Source organism: Carlito syrichta, unplaced genomic scaffold, assembly GCF_000164805.1.
Source record: "Carlito syrichta isolate Samal-C Ts95f unplaced genomic scaffold, Tarsius_syrichta-2.0.1 Scaffold305869, whole genome shotgun sequence".
Taxonomy (NCBI): Eukaryota; Metazoa; Chordata; class Mammalia; order Primates; family Tarsiidae; genus Carlito; species Carlito syrichta.
In genome coordinates this window covers 79,816-96,823 of record NW_007249965.1, presented here as the reverse complement: position 1 = coordinate 96,823, position 17,008 = coordinate 79,816, and the positions used below count along the sequence as shown (strand labels likewise).

The window sequence follows — 17,008 nt, the reverse complement described above, 5'->3', positions numbered from 1 at the left end:
TCTTTCTCTGTAGCTGAGATGGTATTCTCTCTTTCATACACAATGTTAAGAATATGCAAACCAGGTACAGTGACTCATGCCTGTAATCCCAGCACTTTGGGAGGCCAAGGTGGGAGGATTGCTTGAGCCTGGGAGTTGGAGACCCGTCTGGGCAACCAAAAGAAAAAATCAAAATATTAGCCAGGCATGGTGGCACATACCTGTAGTCCCAATAACTCAGAAGGCTGAGGCAGGAGAATCACCTGAGCCCAGGAGGTCGAGGCTGTGGTGAACTGTGATCAGCCACTAGACTCCAGCCTGGCTGACAGAGTGATACTCAGACTTAAAAAAAGAATACGTTAAAAAAAAAACTGACTTGCATTTTCTGCAGTTTATCTCTTTTAACAGTCTTTTGAAAAGCTGATGCTCGTTTTATTTATCCTACCACTGTTGTTTTTTATTCATAAATTATTAATCTATATTTGTATCTCTATTGCTACTTCTCTGCTTTTCATATACTCATTTAAAATAATTGTTTTTAGCTTCTTGACCTTAATGATAAATTTATTCCTTTTCACTCTTTCTTGCTCAACATAAAATCATTTAGGCATTGGATTTCCTTTGGCGTATGAGTTTGGCATCATCACCATTTTAAAACCTTCTGTAATGATAATTTTGGTTTCATCCTTTACCTGGGTTAAGAGAATCTTTCTCTTGAGCAAAGCTAATACCAGTTAACTCCTTCTTACGTGGTAACACTATTTAACTGAGCACCTGACCTTTAGGTCCTCTTCTAGCTGGGTTTCCCCTGTAGCTACATTCCCCAGGAGAAGTGAGTGGAAATGGTGGGGAATGGGGTACACACTCTCACTCTTTAAGGGGAAGTGTGTGTCCTTCTCCTCCTGTCTAAAATGCAGACATGGAGAAGACAGGAACTGTGCAGCTACCGTGGACCCCGGTGGAAATGGCAGGTCAAGATGGGCATAAGCCTGGAGAAGAAGCCTGAGTCCCTTACACCAAGGAGCCACCCTGTCCACCCTCAGGGCTTGTGAAAGAATTGTCGGTGGGAAAGACACCTCGATCTTGTTTAAGAACTTTTATTTTGAATCCTCCCTCAGCGACTGTAATTATATCATAATTAATGGAGTTCATAATTTTTAATTTCATGGCATTGCTATCAAAGAATATAGAATGTACAATTTCTTCCTCAAATATGTTGAGATATTTTTAGTTGTCTAATAGATGGCCAAGTTTTGTAAGTATTTCCTGTATCATTTATTAGTTTTCAAAGTTATTTAGATGTATGCATGTATAAATTTGTATATATCTTTAAGTTATTCAAACTACCCAATCAATCATATTACTACTTCCCATACTATGTTCTATAAAACACCACTTCTATGGAATATTGATAGGTTCACCTCCAAATAAAAAGTGTAATAGTTCCCTTATGCTCTGCTTCCTTTTTTTTTTTTTTTTTAATTATTTTCATGGTTAATCACAGACTCTGGGCCAGACTGTCAAATCCTAGCTCTTCCAATTTACTAGCTGTGTGAATCAGGTGAGTTATTTAATCTTGCTTTTACTCAGTTTCCATGACAGTAAAATAGGGAAAATGATAACACCTACCTAAAAGGATTGTTAGAAAGACTGCAAAATGAATATATGTCAAACATATAGAACAATGCCTGGCAGAGGGTGAACCTTTTTAAAAACAGTCACATATATATATTTTGCATATAAGAGGTCCCAAGAAATAATGAAGTAATGGAATGTGCTTACTATTATTTATCTGAACATTCCCCAAACTTATGTGAGTGGGATTACTTTGGTCATAGCCAGTTGGGAGAAAAATGTGTTCATGGAATATTGGTTTTGGAAATGTTGAAATAGATTATTGAGCACCATTGCATAGTGAGAGGTGTTTGCTTTTTTTTCCCCTAGTAACTGGGGTACATGAATGCCATTAAGAGGTCTTTGAAGCCCTTGAAATTGATGTAAGTTCTATGTGTCTATGCATAGGTATGTATTTCTGAGGACAAGATCCAAGGAGTTTTCCTGATTCTCAAATTTCTCCATATGAATTTTTATGATTGACTGAAACATCAGAGACAAAAAGAGTGTAAGTTTTCTACTGTTTTATTGTTCTTTTCTTCGGTTCCTGGTTGGTCTTCTCAAGTTCATCCTGTACAATTTCATTAAGCTACTTGGAGTATAACAGGATTTACATTCTTTTAATATAATCTCACATTTCTTTGCAATTCTTTCTTATTTTAAATCATTATCTTTCCATTTTCTATGAACATTATCTTGTTACGTAGCTTTCTCCTGTTTTATAGAAAGCAATGCTTTCTCATATGTTTTTGTGAATGTTAATTGTTTTTTAATAGTATTTTGTTGTTGTTCTTGCAGTTAATTGTTTTCAGAAACAAAACCCTTCTGCGAGCTAGTCCAAATGCATTTTCTTTCCCATTATTTTGTATCATTGTTTCATGCATTCAGGTTTGACCTTTGTTATTTTCCTCACTGTTTTTTAAAATTTTAAATTCAGAAGGTATTTGTGCAGGTTTGTTACATGGTTATATTGTGTGGTGGTGAGGTTCAGGCTTCTGTTGAATCCATCACCCAGGTGTGAAAATGGTACCAATGGGTGGCTTTCCAGCCCTTTCTCTCCTCTCTCCCCCTTTAGGAGCCCCCAATGTCTGTTATCCTCATCTTTATGTCCATGGATACCTAGTGAGCTCCTGCTTAGGAGTGAGAACATGCGGTATTTCGATCTCTGTTTCTACACTAATTCACTTAGAATAATGGCCTCCAGTTGCACCCATGTTCCTCCAAAGGACACAATTTAATTCTTTTTATGACTGTGTAGTATTCTATGGTGTATATGTATCATATTTCCTTTATCCAGTTTATGGGCACCTTGATCAGTTCCACGCCTTTGCTATAGCGAATAGTGCTGCGATAAACACACAGGTGCAGGTGACATTTTGGTAGAACAATCCATGCTCCTTTGGGTATATAACCATGAATTGGATGCTAGGTTGAGTGGCAATTCTACCTTTGAGAAATCTCCAACATGCTTTCCACAGGGATTGAACTAATTTACATTGCCAACAACAGTGGTATGTGCACTCTCTTTTCTCCATAACCTTGCCAACATCTGTTGTTTTTTGACTTTTTAATCATAACCATTCCGACTGGTATGAGATGGTATCTCAATGTGGTTTTGACTGGCAAACAAGGCAATATCCAACCACATTTCAAGTGTGTCAGTTGAGATGCAAGCAGACTTTCTAGTCCCAGCATCTTTTCAACCGTCATTTTGAAGAATCTAGTAAGATGTAAATTTGATGGGGAGGGTGGTACATGTCTATTTCCCACACAATTTACATTTTCTATCAGGCTTTATCTATTGTTTCTCTTCTCCTTTGAGAGAACACCTTTTTATGCCCATTACTGACACACTGATACTCCAAAATAACGCAAATATCTTTCCATAAGGTAGAATTGATCATAATGCATAGTTACCACTGGATTTCTGGATTCCACAGCCTTCAGCCTGGATTTACTCCTACATTTTGTATCTCTGAAAGTCATGCTGCCATCTCCAGGCTCTGATCTGCATTAGTTCTGGTTGTTTTCTGAGGTCTGAAGACTCTACCTGAACATGGGCAAGTAAGTGTAGGTGGAAAGTAAATGAAATGATGTTTCCCCAATTCAACAAATTGAGGAGTAGGAACTGGGAGGTGCCTTTCTTCTGGATGAAGCCTCCAGGCGCAGATTTCAGGACGTTCCAGGGAATGGGCACTTCAGCAAGACAGCTCCTATTTCTCATGTTCATAGCTCCAGCTCACCATAGTACAAAGCAACTCACCTGTCCTCCAGGAAAAACAAAACAAAACATCTGTTTCTTTTCCTATATTCAAAACTTTGGCCAGTAGTTACTTTCTTTAAGTACTTCACACCTGAGAACTTACGCAGTATCCTGTGAAACCACGTCATACAGTGTGAAGAGCAAGATATTTAGAAACAGATTATCTGGTTCCAAAAGCCAAATCTGAGTATTCAGTTTGTGTGAGTCTTCTTTTATTCAATTCTGACATGTGATCATCGTTTCTTCCCTACCATTGCTAAATAATTTTCATAATGATTAAGTGGAATCCTAAAATATTTCAATATTACAAACTTTAGATAACACACATTATCAATACTTGCAGGATGAAGCTAAAGCAGTTGTTAGAGGGAAATTAAAGCATCAAATGTTTTTATTAAAAAAGAAAGATCTTGAATCAGTGCTGTAAGTTTACAACCAAGAAATATACCAAAAAAGAGGTAAAACTTAAACCCAGTGTAATCAAAAGAAAGGAAACAATAAAAAGAAGAGTAGAAATCAGTGAAATAGAAAACAGAAAATCAGCAAGGAAAAAAACAATGAAACCAAAAGCTGATACTTTGATAAGATCAGTAAAATTGATAAACCTCTTGATAAACTGATCAAGAAAAAAAGTAGAAGACACAAATTACCAATGTCAGAAATGAAAGAATATCACTACAAATGCTACAGATATTAAAGGAATAAGAAGAGAATATGATAAACAACTGTTGCTGATAATTTTGATGGATTTGATGAAATGGACAAATTCCTTGAAAGACACAAACCTCCAAATCTCAATCGAGAGGAGATATATAATCCAAATAGCTCAATATCTATTAAAGAACGAAGTTCATTGCTTCACTAGTGAATTCTACTAAATATTCAAGGAAGAAATAACAATTCCATTCAAACTCTTCCAGAAAATAGATGAAGAAGGAAGACATTTATTCTCAGTTTATTAAACTAGCATTACCCCGATACCTACACCAATGACATTAAAAGAAGGAAGATTTCAGACAATATCATTTATGAACATGACATAAAAATCTGTAACAAACACTAGTTAATGATATATTTATTAATCGTACCTGTCCTGATATCTATTTGATTGGATAGTATTTTTACTTCAATCTCTGCAATGTCATACTTTTCTTGCTTTCCATTCATTCTGTTTCATCCTGTTTCAGATTCCTAATACCTACCATCTGGATTATGAGAGTAACTTTCCAACTTGTCTCCACACCTTCACTCCATTCTTTTCACTGTCCTCCATCAAGGTGTCCTTCCTAAAACTCAGTGCCTCATCACGTCACTCTAAGGTGTGAGTGTTTAATGACTTCTCATATTTTTACAGGTTTAAAAATACTATTAGTACCTTCTTAGCCTAGTGTTTGATATTCGCCATTCTATAACCAACCTACTTTTTTAGACTTTTCCATCAATATACATGTTGTATGCTCAGTCAGGACAACTCCATCTTAGTTCATCTTTCTCAGATTAGTGTCTTTGCTGTATTGTTTCTTCTACATGAAATTGTAGCCTATTAAAATTCTACTTCTTCTGTGGTTTTTAACTTCTTCACCTTTATGATCCAATGCTGTTTGATTTTAACGAGTATTTTATTTCACCTTATGTAATAGCTGGATATAGCAATTTTTGTTGTGTTACGCATATTTGAAATATAGCAGATGATGTGATGTTACTGTTGTTCTATGGGTGAGTCCTGGTTTTCTAATAGGATCATACGATGCAAGGCTGTTGTATGGAATGCTTAATGATTCTGTTTCCTTGTCATTTAACACAGTATTGTATGCACATAAATGTCAGATGATTAATAAATACTTGCTTATTATGGGATCAGGTAGATTCGATGGTAGATAAAAATAAAGCTTGACATATCTACTTCATCTTCCAGATGCAAATGTCATTTGAGAATATTCAAGCTTGTTTCTTTGCATCTGTTTAGCAGTACCTTTTAAACAGAAGCCACACATGTCAGCCTTTGGGGATTTTTTGGATGCCTGGTTCTGAAATTTTCTTGTCCAATGAATAATAAAAGTATTTTCACACTCCTGGTGAGTCCATGGCTCTCCTTACTTATATCCTTGTTCACTCTTGATCCTTTCCCTCCTCGCAGCTCTAGGTTTGCCCTAAGCATGCTTTTCCTACACAATGGAAGAACTTCCTTAAGGCATATAGCCATGATACAGATTGTGAATATTTAAGACACTCTTTTATCCAGTACATACACGACTTGGGGCACTAAAGTTCCCACTCAGTCACAAGAAATATTTATATTCTCATTTATATTGTCATTGTAAAATATACACACCACGAGTGCAAATATGTACTCACTTATACACACAGGGGCAACTCATTTTAGTATAATTTCTTATGCTGCCTAGAAAATTCTTACCTTCTGTTTGAGTGGATATAGACTAAGAAATACTCCTCTAAATATTTCATTTAATATGTAGGCACTTTCACTCTTTTATTGCTTAGGTTTACATTTTTTAAAAAACCACTACACATTTGAGAGGCATTATAAAAAAGATAAAATCACTCAATATACAATAAATTGCCCTTAATACATCCTAGTGTCAGATATTATTTGCACACTTGTGATAGAAATATTTAGTCAAATGTCATAAATCACAAATTTACTTCATATAATCACCAACAATGGCATCAATGTTCATATCTTTTGACTGTTTCTTTTTTATCTTTTTTTTGTTGTTGTTGGAGTTGAAGTCTCACTTAGTCACCCAGACTGGAGTGCAGTGGCTGCTCCTGGCCACCACAGCCTCGACTTGCTGGGCTCCGGTGATCCTTCCACCTCAGCCTTCCAAGTAGCTGGAACTACAGGCGCACGCTACCACGCCCGGTTAATTTTTTGATTTATTGTAGAGATGAGGTCTCACCAAGTTGCCCAGGCGGGCCTTGAACCCGTGGCAATTCATTCACCTCGGCCTCCCAAAACGCGGGTTTACAGGCTGAGCCACTGAACCGACTCTTTTGACTGTTTCTAATTAATGACATAAAAAAATCCATAATTTTTAAGTTCAAATAAACAACAGTTCAACATAGTTATAATTAATGGACATATTTGCACTTTAGAACTAATTTTTAAAATATTTATTGAGCACCTACTATGTGCCAAGCTTTATGAAGGAGAAGATGGACATAATCTCAGCAAAAAATGACAACAAATTTAGTTTGAATTTCAAATAACACTTTACTGAGAAAATGTAATCAATAATTTGTTTCTCACCCTCAGAACAATTACGTTCTCCCTGTTTCCAAATACTCAATTGGAAAGTTTCCAACTTTCTTACATCTCTATTGTATTATGAATAATGTTTCTAGTTCACTAATTTTACTGCTAATCAAATTGAAAAGAAACTCTTTATACTTTCAGATATGCTTTGAAAAAAGGCCCTCCCAACATATGCACCCGGGAATTATCAGTTCATTAGTATACAGTTTTTCAAATCTTAGATTCATGGTTCATTATGTTACCTTAGAGATAAAAATACAATTTTACACTTATATGACAGGAAAAAATTAGAATTAACATATGATTATGAGTTTTAATTTGGAAATTAATCTACAAGCATCTCTAGTTTAAATATTTCAAACAAAAAACTACCTTTAATATTGTATCACAAACAATACTTAAATCCTAAATTACATCCATTTAGAGTAATGCTTTTCAAAAATATGCAGTCTTTTTGGATTTTAAAATAATTTCCATATTTTATAATATAGATTATAATGGATACAAGTCTAAAAATATATGTAGACTTTGCATTTTAAAACATTCACCAAGCTTCTTATTTGATTCATTCTTTATTTGGTTCAAGTTTGCGATTACATGTTTCAGCGGGAAACTGATTGCTTGTAATCTAGGGACATGACATACCACCCTAAATCACAGGCATACACACCACATCAGTTGTGGCTGTAGAGAATGCCTTATGTGACTACTCCATGGCACGAAAGCCTAACTTGACACTGAGACCAATTCAGGAAATTTAATGAGGTGCTAATCTCCCTTAAACACTTCGTCTAATTTGGAAAGACTTCCTCCAGTTTCTGCAGAGTAGTAGCAAATAAAATATCCAGGTTATGTGCTAGAAGAAATCCTACCCCAGCTTGTGCTCCTAGAAATGTAAGTGGAACAGACCCACGCACCTGCATTCTAGCACTAAGCCTAGTCATAATTGTTTACCAAGCACAGGCTCTGCCCAGTGGACAGTGTATCTGTGTGTAAGCACATTCTTTGCCTACAATGCTCATAGAGGTAATAAATTTCACAAGACATTTGTCTCTTGGTTCCTGTGATACTGTATACACAAGCGCAAATAACAGTGTGAAGTACATTGGTCTAAGGTGCTCAAAGGCATTTGGCACTAAACTGGATATGAGAGGAATTATTCATTTTTTTTGCACCCTGACTCAATTATTTCTTTACTACTTCGTTGAATCTTTTTTCTTAAACATCTTTTCTCCTCACAAGGAGACACATATAAATACATAATACTCTGTCATAATTTTCAGTCAAAATATAAAAGATCATGTCCAGAGTAAGAAATTGAAAAGAGAAAACCACATATGGACATAGACATGCAAAAAAAAAATTGTTAAGGAAAGTCATTATAAACACATTTTTCCAGGATATCAAATGCTATGCATGCAAAAAAAAACTATGCAACTTCTATTAAATGTATCATGGAAGAATCTAGGATGATCATTAAAGTTATGTGATCAAAGAGTTTGGCTTTTTGGACAAGAAGATTTGACTCGATTATGACATATGACAGCACTTGACTAAATTGCAAAATAAAATTACTTACTGTCTCTTTTTAATTATTTTATATTTGAAAATATAAAATGTGAATTTAAAAATATTTTCTGAATACTAGAGAAGACTGTGGAAATACTGAATGTCGGTGAGGTCTTCTGAGGTTTTGCTGAGTCTTCCTCCACCAACCATGAACTGCTGCCAAATTAATCCCTCTGAAACAAGACCCAACCATGTAACTTCCTGCTTGAGTTATCTTTGAGTAATTTCTTAAGAACACCTTCACCCATCCAGTGTGATCATAAACTGAATTGTATGTGCCCTACTATTACAGCACCTCTCCTCTGGCCTCACTCCTTGGAAAATGTCACTTCCTTTAGACTTCCTTTAGAACATCTGTCTTGTTCTGCTATGCTTGGCTCATTCTGACCCTTCCTTTCCAATTAGTTCCTGATACCAACTGTCTTACTTCTTTCTTGATGCAAGAAAGTTTCAAATTTTCTCCTCACCTTAACTACAGCAATAATTGAAAATTATACCTGTAAGGATTGCATCTCATGATATCAGTAACACCCAGTAAATTAATGTGTTCCAAAAGTTTATGTATAAGTTACTTGTTAGAAGGTGAAAATTCATTTACCCATGAAAATTCTCAGTAACTATTCCCTGCCAGATTCTGGATAATCTGAAATGTAGCTGGAATGTATTATGGCCAAAAATAGAAGTTTCAAAACTTCAATGAGAAGATGTGTACCAAGCTCTAACTCAAAAACTGGAAGTCAGTCATACATCACTTTTTTCTCTTCTATTCTTTGTACTCCCCTTGAAAATTGGGTAGTGCTGGGTATACACCATCGGTGCTTTGTCTGCTTATTCATTGCCAATCAAGAAAATGTGGTACATATACACAATGGAGTATTGCACAACCATAAAGAAGAACAAAGTCATGACTTTCTCAGCAAGATGGATGGCGCTGGAGACCATCATACTTAGTGGTCTATCACAGAAACAAAGAACAGAATACTGCATGTTCTCACTCATAAACGAGCCCTTAACATTAGTCACATTAGCACAAGGGAGGGATTGGCAGTCAGGAGAGGGAGAGTGAACATGCAGCAACACAGAGTACCTGGACCCAAACTAGGGGAAGTGAAGACCAAACTTCACCTGCAAGAAGCCTACTTGTTTAGCTAATCCTGACTATTACCCCCCATATCTATAACAAAATTAATAAATAGACAAAATAACTATACTGACTTGAATCAATAATTATTTGTTTACAATATTACAGTATGTGCAGGGCTCAGCTGCTGGTTCTTCTGCGTGTCTTGCTGCTAGTCACTTCTGTGGGTGAGCTCAACTGACTAGCTGTGGGCAGAAAAGAAGTTTAGGGAGCCACACATCTCTCTTTCCATGAGCCACAGGTCTCTCGTTCCCTTTGGTGCTTCTCAAAGACCAAGTCTTTAGAAGGACTGCTGAACTTGCCTGGAGACGAAGGGCTTTTGAGAGTGAAGAGTAGAGACTTACAGACTATTTAAGACTCAGGTGTGGAGCTAGTAGTGTCACTCTGACATATCCTTGTGATTAAGCATATTGTTGGTCCTGCCCAGGTTCATGAGAGAGGATTATACACAGGAATGAATTCCAGGAAGCTTGTGTATTGGACTGCCCTGGGACTGAACCATCACTTACCATGTCAGCTGTAATACAGAACAATTATCTAGTCTCCAATCGCTGGGAAAACATGAATTTAGCATTTTGGAAACATGCAAAATTCAACTAAATAGATATTAAATGCTTTGGTATATACAGAGTGAGACTTGGGTAATTTTTTTTACAGAGTTCTAATTCACCATAATCTAAGCTATAATTCCTACCAATGGAGATTAAATTAAGAAACTTTTACATTTTCTGTGTTAATTTCAGGTTTATAATGCTAAATCATACTTTAGACTAATATCCCACGTGTTCAGAATAAGCATACCAAGTGCTTGCATCTTTCCCCTAATCAAATATTTGATTTGAAGTTCATAATTCTGTATGACCTCAGAAAGCAATTCATTAGTATCACATAGAAAAAAAATAATGAATCAAAGCATCCCAAATAATGAGCTTTCCAGGTTAATATTTAAAGACAGCACAATTACTTGTCATTTTTTTAACCACAATGCAAATATTAGTCCTAACCACTTACAATGAATAACTTCAAAGTAAAGTGGAAGCTTAAATACCCCCTTCATATCCATCCTCTCCATATCTTTAAAGGGAAAACAATAAAGTGTGCTGGTTACCATCTTGTGATTGCAGAAACAAGACTCTCATTTGGGTGATTTAAATGATGTTAGAGAGTCAGGATGAAGAGACAAAATATAAATAAGGAAAACAAAAGTCTCACAGGACCCAGAGCTCATCATAAAAAGATGATAGCATATACTATAGGTCCCAGAGATGAATTTAGGCTCAAGACAGTTCTAAGAAGGAGATCTTGTCACCTGTCAGTCCCAGAAAATTGTTGATTAACTATGGCATTCTTTCTATATTTGTGCACATCATTTGCAAATTTTGAACTTTATCCTTTACTTTTTCTATTTTTGGGTTTCTATTTACTCATTTTCTTGGCTATCATTTGCATCTGAGATGAGCAGTGACATTTGGGACAGGACATTTCTTATTGTGTAAGATTCTTCCACATATTGTGCAACTCTGGTCCTCAGACACTAAATTCCTGTAGCACACATGGCCACTGTGACAACTGAAGAAAGGTACCTCAGCACCTTGCCAACTCCTCTAGAGGGTGACATCTCTCCTATCCATGTTCAGGGAAGAACACAGAGCAGTGTGAGCTTTCTGTTTCCCCTCTGGCCAACAAATGGGGAATTGCCATGGTGCATTCCAGATAAAGTTCATAAATGCTGATTGTTTTACATCATATGTATTTGATTGCATAAAAATGAAGAGTCCACACTCGTTATGCATAATACAACAAGAGTGTTTCTAGGTATTTACCAAACTGATTTGAAACCTATGTCCATACAGAAATCTGCATGTTCAGCACATGAAAGGATGCTCAACATCACTAGTCATTAGAGAAATGTGCCTCCCAATGAGATCACTTCACACCCAGTACACAGTTATAATAAAAAAGATGGACAATTGCAAGCATTACGAGGATATGAAGACATCTGAAATACGTATCCACTGTTGGTGGGTATAGAAAGTGGCATAGCTGTTTTGGGAAACACTTTGGGTGTTCTTCAAAGAGTTAAGCAAGAGTCACCATATGATCCAGTCATTCTGCTTATAGGTATATATCCAAGAGATAAGACAACATATGTTTGAGCCAAAAATTGTATGTAAATGTTTACAGCAGTATTATTCTTCACAGCCAAGACGTGGAAACAGTCCAAATGTCCATCAACTGATGAGAAAATAGCATGTGGTATAGCCACACGATGGAATCATACTCAGATATACAGAGGAAGGAGTCTTGACGGATACAGTTGACACCATGGATGAGCCTGGAGAACAGTTTGCTGAGCAGCAGAAACCAGACACAAAGGGGGACGTTATACTATTCATTTATGTGAAATGTCCAGATAGGAGAAGACATAGAGACAGAAAATAGCTTTGTGGCTGCAGGGTGCTGGTGGTAAGGAAGAAAGGGAAGTAATTGTGGGGCTCAGGGCTTGATTTAGGTTGCTGAAAATATTCTGGAATTAGATAGTGATGATAACTGCACAGTACTGTGAATGTCCTAAAAAAATACTAAAATCTTAAAGATGACATTTTAAAAGTGAGTTTCACGGCATGTGGATTATATCTCAGCAAAAGTTTTTTTAAATGATAAAACTGAAAATCAGTTCTGCACATGAGTGTATATAAAAACTTTATGTATAATCAATAAAAACTGAAAGCAAATAAGATGTCTTTCTGTAGGTGAGAGCTTAAACAAACTGTGGTCCATCCATACAATGGAATATTATTTAGGGAGAAAAAGAAAGGACCTATCAGATCATGCAAAAATGTGCATGCGTTTTCCATGTCTATGACTAGGTGAAAGAAGTTAGCTTGGAAGGCCACAGGACTCCATTTTATGACATTCTGGAAAAGACAAAACGACAGAGGTAGTACACAAACCAGTGGGTGTCAAGGGTTCTGGGAGACGGCAGGCTTAAATAGATGGAATGCCGGGGGTATTCTGAGTAATTAAACTATCCTTATGATACCGTCATGGTGGACACATGATATAATTCATCTGTCAAAGCCTAGATAATATGCAGCACAAAATGTAAAGCTTAATGTGTGCAAATTAAAACAAAGTAATTTAGGAGATCAAGGAAGCCAAACAGTGATGGAAGGGAAACAGCGATGAAAGAATCAAACTTTATTGCAAATGAATGAAATAACCTCCCTGAAGGGAGTGGGGAAAAGATGCTTACCAAAGCAACTCTGGAAATCAGTGGAGTCTGTAGAACTAAAGACAAAAATCGCCATGTGTAAGCACTGTAGTGTGGTTAATGAAGTTGCTCCCCACAGGATTATGGGGCTAACAATCCTGATACAACCTCATGTGTACAATAGAACTAAACAATTAAGTAAATGGATGGTGGACGTCGACATCAGGTGTCTCACTGTTGGAATGTTGGAATGGGAAGTTATGGAAAAAGTCAAGGAACAGGTGAGAATGGTCAATGTGACAATTGGCTAGAATTGAAGATGTCGATGTAAACTCATGTTTAAGTGAATACGTGTATTGTTTAACCTCATGTATAGGTATACGTGTATTGTTTAACCTCATGTATATTACAGAGGATGTCTGGACAGAGTTATAGATATGGGTATATACAAGGGTTAGTGTCCACACATATCTTTTGCTCTGGTCTGAAAGTCATGAAAGAATGACACTCCAGTGCAATAAGTATACCTCGTGCCCAGCTCTTGGTTTGTAATGAACTTTTCTCAAGTAAAAGGACCCAGGACACCTCAGAAAAAGGACTGACTCCAGAACTTAGGTTGGAAAGATGAGCTTAGAGCATACTGCAGTGCCAGTGTGTAAGGAAGTATCAACACAGGCACACACATACATACATTCTCACACATGCACACACACTCACACACACACACACTCATACAATGTTGAGGGTATGTTAAAGGGACACAGGAGACAACTGAAAGAGCTCCCAATGTCAAATGCTGGAAAAATTTGGGTAACAAAATAAGTAAAGTAGTGTGGAATATACCTCAGATTATAAAATAAATACTCAGCCAATGTTACGCTACATGAATGATTGATTGAATAAGTAAATAAATGGAGGAGAATAAGCAGAGCTTCCATACTGAAGAATTAGGAACCATTTTTGTAGCTACTTGGTCCTTAAGGAAGGGGAACATTATTCCCCAACCTCTGTCCCTTCTGCCCATCCAAAACCTGGCTTGTTGTCAAAGGATTAAACCCTACTGCTTTCATATATATCTCCAACCTGTCCACTCCTTCCTATCACTGCTGATTTTTCTCCTTTCTGAACATTATATGTGGTCTTCCCATAGTGACTTCATTCCAAAAAAAAAAAAAAAAAATACAATACAGAAAGAGAGAGAAGATGAAGTGATTTTACTGTGGAGAAACCCAACACACAATATCTCAGTCAAGTGATTAAGTTTAAGGTCAACAGTGGTGAGTTATGTTGACAGCTTATAATTGTGGTACAATGTGGTGAGAATAGAATATTATGTCTCCCAAAAACTTAACCTGTAAAATCACAAGAAAAACTTCAGACAAATCCTAATTAGGGGACATTTTATAAAATACCTGACCAGGACTCCTCAAAAAATACCTGATTGGTGCTCCTTGAAGATCACCAAAGACAAAAACAACCAGAGAAAGAGCCACAGCCCAGAGGAAACCCAGGAGCAGGGTCCTCTGAAAATAGTACAGTACAGTGCGGGGATCTTGCCATGGGAAACAATGCCAGGCAAAAACTAGGGAAACCTGAATATGAACTTTAGTTAATGACAATGGATGAGTACAGGTTCATTAATGCAATGTTTGTACCATACTACTGTAAGGTGTCATGATCGTGGAGACTGGATGTGAGACACACAGGACCTACCTCTACTGCTTTCAGAACACTTCCCTATGTTCAAAACTATTCAAAAATTAAAGATCTATTAAAAGCAAAGAGACCATCTAGGGAATATGCAATGCCACTCCTAGACTCTGGCTTCACTACATGCTCTGCCCTTTTTTTCATGGCTAGAGTGCCCGCGGAAAACCAACCTCCCATTTGCCTGGCTGGGCTGTGAAGGGCACTAGTCAAGGTCCCCCAAACAATGGCACTTAATGCTCGGGTTTTCCAGGACTAAAGGAGCCTTCTCCTCCTGGGATCCCTCACATCCAAAGGACCTCAACTCTGTGGAATCTGCACTTCTCTCCTTTCCACTCCACCCCGGTCTCCACCCCAGATTAGGACCAACAGTGCATGCCCCTACCACCACCCAAAATATCATAATCCCTCCACTGTCCCTGGGTTGTTCTCTCTCATCATGTGGATTCTTATTCCAAGAAGAAGAGCTTATGGGTTTGAAAACCCCTCCAGCAAAATGACTAAATGATCTATCCTTGTTTGATGGGCAGGATGATTGAAAAATGACTCATTAGAAGCACAATGTCAGGGCTTCCTTTTCAGAAACCAGATGGAGTGAGGGAGGGAATTACATTTGCAACTAATGAGTCACCCTCTCCTGATGACAGACAAACTGCTTTTCTAAAGCAACAACCAACCAACAAATGAACAAACAAAAAATCCCTGCTCTCATCATCACCACATTTTAGAAGTGCATTTAAAATTTTCATTTCTGGGTTCCACATGTTCTCACTCATAAACGGACCCTGAACATTTACCATAATACTATAAGAAAGGGATTGGCAATAGTGGGATACTGCTGGGGTGGGGGTGGGGAGACACAGTATCCATAAGGGTACCTTGGGGAGGCCCAAACTACCTGTATCATGACCACTTGTATACCTAATCCTGAATTATACTCCACATTTTTAAATAAAATATAAAAAAGGAAAAAAAATATGTATGGGAACATCTAAATCTCTAAGAAAATTCCTAAATTGGGAAAAATGGTTGGGATGTATGTGATTAGAGGAGAATTTTGGCTCTGGGATCCCAAATAAGCACCAGTTAGTCAGGTTTTATTAGATATACAGCTGCATGGTGTGAGATATGGCCACCTTCACACAGGCTAGGAGTCCCTGGTCAGCAGGTTTGGCAATTTCTCCCAGAAAGGATTTATTAATTTGGCAGTCAGCATTATCTCTATCAATGTTAAAAACAAAAAACAAAAAACTACTACAACAAATCCATATATACATATATATTACAGGATAATATTTTGATAGAAAAGCTTGCATTTTTCAACTCTTTTTCTTATTTTTGGCTTTCTACTACACTGTGGGATTATAGCTTCAGCTGAGCATTGCTAACACAGAACATGAGTCAAAAAAAGAGTCAAATTTTAGCTTCTTCATTTCAAAACCAGAAGTGATGCCACATCATAAGATTTGGGAGAGCATGTGACCAGCCCATTTCTGCACTCCCCGTCCTTCCCCCGCAGTTTTGCACCCTTCAGCAGCACCCCATTCTGACAAACTTGCAGTTTGGAGAGAGGAGCCAGGTGGGCGTGCTCTGTGTGGCTGCAGGGGCTCTGCCATTTGAGAGAGCACCCCATGCTTTGGGTGTCTCGTCTTCAGGAGACAGGTCATGTGCTCACATGTACGGATAAGGGAACCGCATGGAAGAGCTTACCTCAGCAGTCACTACACAGGAAAATGGTATGCCTGAGGGCTCTAGCCTCCGCCTCCTCACTGGGACACTGGCACTCTGTCACTCTCGGGGGTTAGGAGCAAGTTTAGGTAGGAGAAAGAAGTATTAGATTAGCTGAGATTCTGTGTCTGGCTGACTAGGGATGTGAAAGAGAGAGGAACTTTGATTCTGGGATAAAGTTGTACCTCTTGTGAGCCAAAGTCTGAAGTCTAGGTTAGTGATCACCACAAGTTTATCAACACTTGAAAAGGGGGAAGGATGTCTTTCTTCATGCCACACTTTGAGAAATCTCTGTTAAATATAAAGCCGTAGCTCATGTGAGATACATAACTGGGTGCAGCAAGACATAAACTTTGTGGCATAAAACTCTAAAATTGCTGGGGCAATTTGCTATTGTAGTGTAACCTAGCCTATGCATACTAATATATTATGGAACACACAAAACTTAGAATAATACTGATCTTCTCAGAATTTCATGCTCAGTTAAAAAAAATCAGACTATAAACCAAGGCTATT

General features: G+C 37.4%; 1 long non-coding RNA gene across 1 annotated transcript; it reads left to right on the top strand.

Moving 5' to 3' along the window:
- Positions 1-1,832: 1,832 nt before the first annotated feature.
- Positions 1,833-12,578, top strand: LOC110596054. The gene is made up of 2 exons (XR_002482233.1): positions 1,833-2,101; positions 12,046-12,578. It is a non-coding gene; the product is annotated as an uncharacterized LOC110596054 (long non-coding RNA).
- Positions 12,579-17,008: the final 4,430 nt, after the last annotated feature.